General features: G+C 33.7%; 1 long non-coding RNA gene across 3 annotated transcripts; it reads left to right on the plus strand.

Moving 5' to 3' along the window:
- Nucleotides 1-705: 705 nt before the first annotated feature.
- Nucleotides 706-7,446, plus strand: LOC132300510 (uncharacterized). 3 transcript variants are annotated; one of them, XR_009480457.1, is made up of 5 exons: nt 706-1,020; nt 1,730-2,129; nt 2,380-5,524; nt 5,654-6,519; nt 6,614-7,446. It is a non-coding gene; the product is annotated as an uncharacterized LOC132300510 (long non-coding RNA). The 3 variants fall into 3 exon arrangements; XR_009480455.1 differs by having other exon boundaries at nt 1,745-2,129; XR_009480456.1 differs by having other exon boundaries at nt 714-1,020; nt 1,745-2,129; nt 3,901-5,524.
- The last annotated feature ends 2,675 nt before the right edge of the window (nt 7,447-10,121 follow it).

The raw sequence follows: 10,121 nt of genomic DNA on the forward strand, positions 1-10,121 counted from the left end.
GTCCCACCAGAAATTGCAAGGAAGCTTCGTTCAGGAGGAGTTGGATTATTCTTCTTTACTTTTGCACCACATCTTTATGGTGTGTCTGAAAGGACTGACTTTTGTGAGGCAATGTGGACGCTGCTGTCTTCTATCATAGAATTTTTCGAAGTTCATCAAGGCACCACATCTTTATAGTTCTCGCGTAATTATTATAGGTACGTAAGGTTCTCATAAAAATAATACTTGATTACTTACTGTTGAATAATCTATTTTTACTTATTGTTAACGTAGTTCAACAAAAAATGTACACATAGACTTCATCTTTCCCGCTCAGTCCTTATCTACAATTTGAGTGGCTACAGAGCCAAAGTGTGAGCGGGAGATCCGCCCTTCTCACATGATCCTTATTTGCCAGTGCTTTTTTCGGAGTGGGAGCAGAGATCCCTTCTAACTGAATCAAAAAGGTATTCAAAAGGATGACGACGTATGTGATATTACACGTATATATAATTTGTGATTAAAAAATCAAGAAAGTAATAACATCAAGAAATTAGATACAAATTTATTCTATATATATATATATATATCCTTATTTATTATTTTTTATTATTATTATCTTGTAATCATGAGTACATTTTTTATTGGACCTATTAAAAGTTCATGAGTGCGGCGTCCCACCAAATTTTATTTATTTATTTAAATATGAATTGATTTGTGGGCTATGAAAAACAAAATACTTGAGTGGACCTACGAATCTAATTTACTGGTATATATCACTTTCAAACGGAACATGGTAAGAAAAGAAGAAAAAGGTTGGGGCAAAAAAATATTAAAATAAAAACATTACAAGGAAGCTTACTATGTGGATCCCATTACCATTCATGATTTTTTTCTTCATTTATATCGGCTCACCATGCTCTGCCCCTCTCACACTTGTCTTGATTTGGCTTCTCTCTCTTTTCTTCATTTATAACACTGTCTGTCTGTCAAGTGATTAGTCGATCAGGTGAGGAATCTTAATTTCTTCCGGAATTACAGGTAAAAAGTTTTACCTTTTCAACACAATTGCTCAGTATTACAAGTTAATTACATGTATATCATATTTATTACTGTATTATTTATTTATTTGTATGTATTGTCTTTTTTCTATTTCAATTTGTTGTGTAAGAGAAGCCACAAAGTTAATATATGTAATAGTAAATCTTGAATCAACCAATTGTCCAATGTATCTGGGAGAACAATCATATATTATAGGTTTTGAACAATCATATATTCTTTTACCTATCTATTTTATCTTCGCTTATATGCTTTGAAAGATCTAAGGTCAAGAAAAACCAGTAATACATATACAAACATATCCACATAGGATTGATTGTTTAATTGGTGGGATTTATTTAGGGGGTATTTGTCACACTAGGGGTCACACTAGGGGTTATCTACAACATTGTTAAGAGTTTTTTTTTTTTTTTTTTTTATTTTTATTTTTATTTATTATTATTATTATTATTATTATAGAAAAAAAAAATCAGTTTGGCCTATTGTTTATTCCTTTATTTATTTATTGAATTCTTAGAAAAATACTTATTATGATTGTACATATTGCATCTTGTTCATTCATCTCCTTGATTTTGATCAATAGCGGCTATGGGATCCCAAGAACCCTCCTCAATTCGGTATTCTTATCATATTTTCTTGAGTTTCAGAGGTAAAAACACCCGAAAGACCTTTACCGATCACCTTTATACAGCTCTTCTACATGTAGGATTACGCACATTTAGGGATGATGATGGACTTGCGAGAGGCGATGATATCTCCAAAGAATTGATAAAGGCAATTGAAGAGTTGAGGATTTCAATAATTGTCTTCTCAAAAGACTATGCATCTTCAACATGGTGCCTTGATGAACTTCTAAAAATTCTTGAACGCAAGAAGAGTGTTGGTCATATGATTGTGCCCGTGTTCTACCATGTGGATCCATCCCATGTTAGAAAGCAAAATGAAAGTTTTGCAAAAGCATTTGTAAAACATGAAGAAAACTTTATGTCCGAGTCCGACGAAAGAAAAGAGCAGGGAATGAACAAGATAAAGAAGTGGAAGGAAGCTTTGACAGAAGTTGCAAATTTGGCCGGGCATGTTTTAGGAGATGGGTAAGCTTGTCTATTTCATTTACTTTGACATCATTTGATTCAAGTGTTCATAAAATTGAATATAAATTACTACTCAATTCATTAGCTGCATGTCTTTATATACTTACATTATTATCCATCCCTCTGATCTTATTTATAAGTGTTGACAGATATTTTACAAAAACACCTTACACTAAAAAATTTGATTCAGTCATTTTAGAAGTTTTAATGTTGGAAAATTGATTATAGAAAATCCTTCTTATATGATCAGAAACTTTTCTACATTGCCTGGAAGATCAGAAATTGCTAAGAATACAAGGGGAATTGCACATCATATGTTAACAATACGGTATAAAGCAATGAGGACTTCAAGGCTACATATCTATATAATTTCCTAAACTTAATTTGTGTGCAATTTCTTATGCATTTTTATATTGATTCATTTAAAAAAAAAATTGATTAGGAGTGATTCTCTTTTTTAACAAACTTGCTTAGCTATTTAAAAGGCCCGAGATCCAAAACCCAAAATGACCCAATAAATTAATAGGCTGGAATTTAGTTGTTGATATTGGTCTGGATTGGGTTAAAGCCCAATTGATCTTGTTCTAGACGCAGCCGAATTTAGCTCTGTAATTAATAATCTACAAATATATTTTTCTAGGTAATCATAAATAATTAAACACAATTGTCTGTTTATATATTTATGTGTCCTGAATTATTCTCAATAAAGGACTATTATTGGTCCGAATTAACTTAGTCCGGATGTTATTGGTTCGAATTAACTCAATTTGAGATAGGTTGTAATCTACAAATATATGAGTTCGACTACAAGCCTGGAGTTAAAGCCCAATAACCTGATTTTACTTCTACCTATGGCCTGGGCCTCTGTGTCATAAATTTTAATGGATTGAAGTTAAAGCCCAATAAATGATACTTGGTAATAGTATTATATATAGTTCAATATATTACTGTATACGTATGGTCCACAGAGTAGTTTAAACCCAATAAGCTTGGTCCTGAGCCACAAAATCTTAATAGCTTTAGATACTATTAATCAATTAATTGGTTAACTCTCTTCGATCAATAGTCAGTGCTCATTAGAGTTATGGCGTGGTTAAAAGAATAAGATCAATATCTAATTAACTTTTGAAAGAGACTAATGCAACATGTATACAAAATGGTAAGACTCACATTTTTATTTATTTATTTGTAAAAATTTCCCTTTAAAATATGAATTTAAAGTCTTCCATAAATTAAATTCTAAATGTTTGACATGAAAGCAAGTAGACAAATAAAGTCAATAATTAGTAACTAGAAATAAGAAGATTAAACTTTTAGAATGGAAATGCCATTGAGAATTGTGAACAATAAGAGACCCTTATCTTGAAATTGCTTTCTCAAGCTAGATTTGAAATTTTATAGATATTCTTGGATTTTGCTACCAATATATTTTTTTCCTTTCGGTTAAATATCTTTAACAATCATTGATTATGTAATTCTATTAATTCAAGATTTTACAATAGTTAACATGCTGCTTGAATATATTGAGTGGTAATGGCTAAACAAAACAACATGAAATATATTGTGTGTGTGTGTATTTCATTTTCATTTAACTCTTGATTCATTTCAAATACAACATCATTTGTTTTCCTTTTTTTGGTTCCCCTTCCTATTCCCATTGCTATATATAGGTATGAGTCAATTTTTATCCAATAAATCATTATTATCTCTTGTTTGCATTTTCATTAATTCCTTAATCCGTTTCAGCTGAAAAGAAGTTGGCAATTTGTAGGTATGAATCAAATTTTATTCAAGAAATTGTTAAAGATATAGGAAACAAATTGAATCGTAGAGTATTGAGTGTTTGTTCATACCCAGTTGGATTAGATACTCATATAAAAGACATTAATTTGTGGTTGCAATATGGATCAAACGAAGTCGGGATAGTGGCAATCTCTGGGATGCATGGAATAGGGAAGACAACCATTGCAAAAACTGTGTATAACCTGAACTTTGACATATTTGAAGGTAGTAGTTTTCTTGCAAATGTAAGAGAAACATCAAAAGAACCCCGTGGTCTTGTCCGCTTACAAAGACAACTTTTTTCAGATATTTTAAAAGGGAAAGAAGCAAAAATTAGCAATGTTGATGAAGGAATGATAAAGATAAGAGGAGCTATTTGCTGCAAAATTTTTTTACTTGTTCTTGATGATGTGGAAGACCGAGACCAATTAATGCAGTACTCACAATGAGGGATTGGTATCAGCCAGGAAGTAAAATTATCATAACAACTACAAATGAACAATCGTTGAAGGCATATGGAATGCACAAGCGGCATAGAGTTGAAGGTTTAACTCATGATGAATCATTTCAACTCTTTAGCTGGCATGCCTTTGGACAAGACCACCCCATTGAAGGATATATGGAGCACACAAAAAGGGTTGTACAGTACTGCAGTGGGCATCCTTTAGCTCTTCAAATTTTGGGTTTTTCTCTATCTGGGAGTAGCATTGATGTGTGGAAAAGTGCAATAGAGAAAATGGAAGCAATTCCTAACAGTAAGATCCTAAAAAAGCTCAGATTAAGCTTTGATTCTTTACTAGATGAGCATGACAAAAATTTATTCCTCGACATTTCTTGTTTCTTTGTTAGAAAGGACATAGATTTCATAATTCCAATACTAGATGAATGTGGTTTTTACACGAAAGTTGGGATTTAGAATCTTATCAACAGATGTCTCTTAACAATCGATGTAAATAACAAGTTGACAATGCATCACTTGATTCGAGAGATGGGAAGGGAGATTATACTTCAAGAATCACCCAAGGAGCCTGGGAAGCGCAGCAGAGTGTGGCATATTAAGAGAAAAAACTATAAGAAACATGCCTCTCATGTCTTTATTTTCATTTTTTTTTATTCTTTGTTTTTGCTAGCTGCTACTTATCAACCTCTGTTATCAGGGCACAGAAACAATTGAAGGCCTTATTCTAAATTTGCATGTGTCTGAGCAAGATTGGCTTGCTAAGAATTTCTTTGATTTAGATAATTCAAAAAGACATCATTCTGAAGATTTTTTTAACAAATTAACATTGCCTTGTGGAAGCAATTCATCAAAGTGCCATCGTCTAGGACTCTTCTCATGGCTCCCCACCAACTCTGCCTCGACAGAATCATTTTCCACATCAGATGAAGTAGACTTAAAAACTGAAGCATTTTCAAGGATGCACAAATTAAGACTACTCCAGCTCAATAATGTAATGCTAACCGGAGACTACAAAGAATTTCCTAAAAAGTTAAGATGGTTGTGTTGGCGTGGGTTCCCCTTAAAATCAATATCTAGTGAGTTTCCTCTGGAGAGCCTGGTTGCTCTTGACCTGCAGAACAACACCTTAAAACAACTTTTGAATGGAAACAAGGTATGATACTACTAACTTTCTTGGTTTTTTTATTTTTCCTTTAATAAATTTTTTAAAAATAATTTTTCTTTTCTTTGGGGGTATGTATGAATATTTATACTTTCTTACTTGTTTCTCACGGGTGCTCAGATTATTGCAATTCCTCAATCTCAGTCATTCCCATGGCCTTACCAATACACCCAATTTCTCAAAATTCCCTAATCTTGTGAGATCGATTCTTAAAGATTGCATAAATTTGATCGAGGTTCACGAATCCATTGGGGAATTAAAGAGACTTGTTCTGTTAAATCTGAAAGGCTGCAAGAATATTAGGAATCTTCCTACAAAAATAGCTCAGCTTAAATCTCTTGAGAAACTCATCCTCTCTGGTTGCTCAAATCTTGACAAGTTGCCGAGAGAGCTGTGCGAGATGGAATCTTTAAAGGTTCTTGACGCAAAGGGTGTTGCAATAAAACAACTACAATCGAGCAGCAGTGACATGGAATCATGGCGTTCAGGCTTGTTCTCTTGGGTTCCGTGGCCAAGAAAATCTCCAGAATCGATCAGTTGTTCACTGGTTTGCTTGCCACGCTCATTAGTAAGCTTGAATCTTGCAAACTGCAATTTGTCAGATGATGCCATTCCGAGGGATCTTGGGAGCCTGTCCCTGTTGCAGAGCTTGAATCTAGGGGGAAATCCAATCAGTAGCCTTCCAGAGAGCATCAAGGGACTCGCCATGCTCTGCTCACTTGAATTAGAAGGGTGTGAAAGACTCTAATTGCTTCCAGAGCTACCAATGAGCTTAAAATTCTTGCAGTTAAGCCATTGTACGTCACTGGAAATAATGATCAATCTACCAAAACTAAAGAGACGACCGGACGTGGAAGCGTTGGGTTGTGACAAACTATGCAGAAATGATCAAGAATTTGGGATTGGTTGAGTTGGAATCCATAGGAAAGGTTGACATGAAATTTTACAATTACCTGACAGATACGCACAATATTGGTCCCATCCAGGTGCTCTCTCTCTCTCTCTCTCACTCTATATATATATATATGTCTCTTGCTCTCTCCTATTGTAATTGAAGTTATGATGATTTCCATGGATCAGGCAGTGTATGAATGTGGAATAGTGAGCATATTTCATCCTGGAAATGAGGTTCCATGTTGGTTCAGCAAAAAGAGTAGAAAGTCCTCCATATGTTTCAATGTTCCTTCACTTCCTAATCTCAAGATCCGAGGCTTGAATGTATGCGTTGTTTATGCAAGGATTACACACCGTTACCTTCCAACTGAACCTACTATTATAAAATTTTAAGTATTATTAAAATCTTCAATAAGAGCAACGATGTGAAGTGGGCCTATAACCCGGTGTGTAAACGGAATCCAGATGAGGCGAAAAATATGAAATGGTCAAGCCTTTAGATTGGGAATCAGTTGGATGTTGGTGATGAAGTGGTTGTTTCCGTGGTTTTGTGGGACTATAAAGTACGTAAAGGAGTTAGGAGTCCACATTGTGTATGAAGAAGAGGAGAAGGATGCACAACTTAATACCTGTAGTTCTTGTCCTGGTGAAGTTATTGATGGTGTAGATTTATCAGCGTATCGGGTTTGTAGAGGTGGATACTACCTCTGCCATTGTGATCTTCGAACCCGTCGAAAGTCAACGACTAATGATGGTTCGAATAACATGGATTTGTTTGCCTTGCTAATTGGAGAGACGGTATGAAAACACCTCTCGAATATTTAGAGTTGTATATATATGATAAAGATGGGTTACTGGTGAGCTCAATAGTGATTGTGCAGGTCTCTCTTTCTTGAGTGTGAATCGGATCACTTGTTTAATATATTTTGTATTTATGCAATTCAAATTATATTTTGTATTGATACGATTGCACACCCATCTTTACTTTTGGGAAGGGTAAATATTTTTGCGATTGTATTCATTATGATCACATTTTTCTTTCATATTTTTGTATTGTCTTGTTTATTGCGAAACAACTAAATACACTATAACTCGTTTTTATCAAAGATTAATGACATAATGATTAATTTGTTAATAAATTTTTTGCTTTGTACAACTACCTTCATCTATAAAAATTGTTCTCATATTTATATATTACCAACACATTATCTAAAGTTGTAGAGAAACTAGAACAGGAGATAGTGTGAAGTTTTAGTGATTTTCACTCCGCACCAATAGGCCATGATGGATCAAAATTCTCCTGTGAAACAGTAGTTCTATGTTGTGATGTTTCAACATTTTTGTTAGGTACTATCACTAATTAGAGTAATCACTAAGAGTCAGGACGCCCTTTTTAGTACCTGATAGATGGACTATGATGGAACGAATTACGATTTAACAAAAGTTGAAGTGTATTTTCAAATTATTACTTTAATAAAAGTAGATGGTAGTCAATACGGGTAGATGGTAGTCAATACGGTGTAAAAGTCGAAAGTCCCGATTTCGAACTCCTCTACACACGTTATATGAGAAGAATGACACAAATTAGAGGGTGTGCGAGACGATTTAATTGTTAAAATTATATAAGTTCTTAAATGATCACCTTCCTCATATTTCATGCTCTGTTTCACTTTATATCACTCTTTCGTCTTTTGTTTTTCTTTTTTCTCTACAATTAATTTGCCCTGTTGATTTCTACATTATATATCTTTCTATTTTCACATTAATCGCTTCTCTCTCTTTTTCGGATTTATATTTTGTGGTTATTCAGAATGTATCTGTATTTAAATTGCTTTTTGATTGAATCACTATATATATATATATAATTCTTTTTTTTTTTTTTTTTGAAGCCAAGAAAATTTAAGAATAATATAATTTAATTCACAATCTCCCACAGCTCATTGATTCTCTTACTCTAAACATTTCACCATCCTCCAAATTACCAAGATGAGGATAGGATCAGACCCCATGGTCAAAGTATGCATTTGGTACATTTGTAGCTGTCTATGTTAGATATAGGCCAATTTTATTGATCAAATTGTATGTCAATCTATTTCCAGCACAATATTTCCCAAACAAGCGTAATAAATAAACTTGTCCCAGGGATTTTTTGAAAGTGAAAATTTTGTATCTCCGATCATTTGATTTTTATCCCAATTCTTTTGTACAGAATAATTTTTTTTATACATTGACAAGAAATTTGTACACCCATTTGTTTCTATGGGAACTTGAAATCTCAACTCTCACTTTAAAAGATATAGAAGATACCACTAAGTTACGACCTTTGGTCGTACAAGAGCGATGCAGGAGGCCGAACCATCTAATTATGAAATCAATTGGATGGCCGCTGTCAACCAAAAGTTTCTTCCACATTCATGAAAAATATCTCTAGGGATGGGATTGATGGCTGATACACGCTTCATACATGTATGAGCTAGGAAGCACGGACACTCCAAAATAAGCAAAGAATCCGTGTCCGACACGCGTCAGACACGCCCCGACACGTGTCGGATACGCTAAAAAACGAGTATGGAATTTTTTATTTTTTTAAAATTTTCGGACACAGCTTGGACACGGTACGGACACTCCGTGAACACGTGTCCGACACGCCAATAGATATATGAAATTATTTAATAATTTTTACTTGTGTGGTCAGAACATAATAATTTTAAACTTTCAAGGTTAATATGCAATTTTAAACAAAAGAAATAGATATTTAAGACTAGTCATTACACTATTACAAGAAGAGATTCAAAGGACGTCTGAGTTGCTCTCTCAAAGTGACGAAGCTCTGCAACTTCTTGCTACTGATCAAAGCGACTCCCTCTAGCCTCTAGTTTAGTCTCTCTCTCTCTCTCTCCTCCTTCCTCTTTTCTTTCTTTTTCTTCACAAACTCTAGTTTCTTTCTTTCTTCTTCATCTTTTTTTTTTTTTTTTTCGTTTTCCTTTTTCACAAACCTAGATTCTTTCTTTCTTCTTCATCTTCCTTCTTTTTTTTTTTTATTTATCAAAACCCCATATTCTTTCTATTCCTTTTCTCTCTCTCCTTTTTTTTCCCCCTTCTTTTCACTAACCCCCGTTTCTTTCTTCTTCTTTGTTTTAATTTTTTTCTTTTTTCACAAACCCCAGATTCTTTCTTCTTCTTCTTCTTTTTTTTTTTTTTAACCTGTAAATGAATCAGATTTCATCTTTGATTTAATTTCAGCTGTTGCATATGACTTGTGAATCTGTGATCAAATAGGAATTTATTCAGTCTTTGCTGACTATTCTTTCTTTGCTGACTGCTATAAGTATGGATTTTTTTTTCTTTTCTTTTTATGTCTAGGGAATTAGACATGTCATTGTCTACATCAGTTGTTAGTAGTACTCCTCAATTCAAAGAAGATGAGAACAAACCACTTTGGAACTATGTCATACAATTAGAAAAAATTGGTGGTGGAGGAGGAATTTTTTTTATTCAAATGCCACTTTTGTAATAACGAATTCAGGGGGTCTTATACAAGAGTTAAAGCTCACTTGTTGTAGAACACTGGTATGGGTATTCATATATGCCCAAAAGTCACATCTCAGAATATTGCAAAAATGCAAAAAGCAATTGAAGAAGCCAAATTGAGAATTAAAAATTCTAAACCAAAAAAAGTTCCTTTGCTGCCATT

This window comes from Cornus florida, unplaced genomic scaffold (genome assembly GCF_030987335.1).
Source record: "Cornus florida cultivar Cherokee Brave unplaced genomic scaffold, ASM3098733v1 CherokeeBrave_3.0.0_Hap2_Chr03, whole genome shotgun sequence".
Taxonomy (NCBI): domain Eukaryota; kingdom Viridiplantae; phylum Streptophyta; class Magnoliopsida; order Cornales; family Cornaceae; genus Cornus; species Cornus florida.